Raw genomic sequence first — 1,606 nt, forward strand, 5'->3', positions numbered from 1 at the left:
TGTTTTATTTTGATTGCGGAAACTCTTCTTTTTGACAAACCAAGTTCTCTATACAAAGAAACATTGTATCTCTTGTTTATTTTCATCCCTCTGATCTGACACAAAATAAGGAACAATCTTTTACTCAAGAGCAATTAGTCCTGTCCCTGTTTCAGAAAATGGTTGAACACATGGGCTTAGAGAAGAGAATATTCCTTCAAAAATTACTAGCCATTAAGTCGTAAAGACAACTTAGAGGTTATTTTCCTCTAGCAAATAACCATAATTTCCTTGAAATCTAGTGCTTTATGTAATTAAAGTTATTTATTTAAGGATTTAAATTTGCTTTAACAGTTTAAATGGCCTTAGTGTCTGTGTAAAATTCAGTATTTTGAGCCTGGTCGGTGTTGGGTTCGACTACACATATAATTTTACCACTGCTCTGTAATGCAGCCCGTTGTTCTTGTAATAATAGTTTAAAATACTAGCCTGCCAAGGGAAAGAATCAGGAGATAATTCGAGCTATACCCAGGCTGGGCTTCTTTATCCTGGACTCCTCCAGAGTCTCCTAAATGAGTCTGCAAGTTTGATTTCTAATGGCAAGGCAGCGAGAGGGTCTCGAGCATGTTTATTGATACAGAATGTTCAAGATCGACAGCCAGAGCTTCGCCTATGATCAAGCGACTTTCTGTGCGAGTCTTATGGAATGTGGCATTCCAGACTTTAAAGGGAAGGGGAGATTGCCATGGTAACGGCACAGGGGGGTTGGGGCTGGGGGTTCCCCTGGGAGCTTAAAGGCCAGCAGAATTTTAAGCATTTGCAACTTAAAAAAAGAAGAGGAGGAAAGCTCCATCACTCTGCCAAGTCTGTCTACAGAAATGGATACGGTTAGAGGGTTCCTCGGAAAGATCCAAATAAACACAGCCCCAGCCTGTGTGATGTGAGCTGGAAAGGACAGATGCTAAGAAAAACTACAGATCCTGGTCTCCTCCATCGAAGATGGAGCCACTGTGGCTGCCTAACCTCCAAGAAGGAGCAGAGCTTGGTTGGGAAAGAGGCCAGTGACTGGTCCGGGCGGGGGGCTGTCTGCCTCGGCCCCCTCCTGCCCCCCAGGCTCCCGTGGCCCCCAGCTGGAGCACACAGCACCTCCTGACGCTGATGGAGACCCAGGCTGAGGACCGCACGGCCCGGCCAGTGCACCGCTCCAAGTCTCGCAGAGCCTGGCCAAGTGCAGCTAGCGGTTGGTTTGTGGCTCCGGTTGCTGGATGTGTAGAAACAGTTTCGATTACCAGAGAAATCTCCTAGGATTGCAGATAATAAACATAAGTGGAGTGGAGTATAAAAGTGAACGTAAACCAATGTGATTTGTGGTTGTCGTATCTGAGGGAGGAGAAAAGATAACAGATTTACAAATGGGGCTCAGACACAGTAGAAACTGACCTTTAGTATAGCCCCCACCAAGACCATTCTGAAAAGCTAGAGTCCAGTGGTAGCCGGCGGTCTGAGTCAGCAGTGCTGGCTCCAGAGGGCCCTGTGGTCTGGGCAGCCCTGGCCTCTGCAGGGTCAAGGGTGAAGGTCAACCGGGTGGGAAGTGAGGGCCTGGCTGCCTGTTCCCTGGATGACACAG

Source organism: Bos indicus x Bos taurus, chromosome 3, assembly GCF_003369695.1.
Source record: "Bos indicus x Bos taurus breed Angus x Brahman F1 hybrid chromosome 3, Bos_hybrid_MaternalHap_v2.0, whole genome shotgun sequence".
In the NCBI taxonomy this organism is placed as follows: Eukaryota; Metazoa; Chordata; class Mammalia; order Artiodactyla; family Bovidae; genus Bos; species Bos indicus x Bos taurus.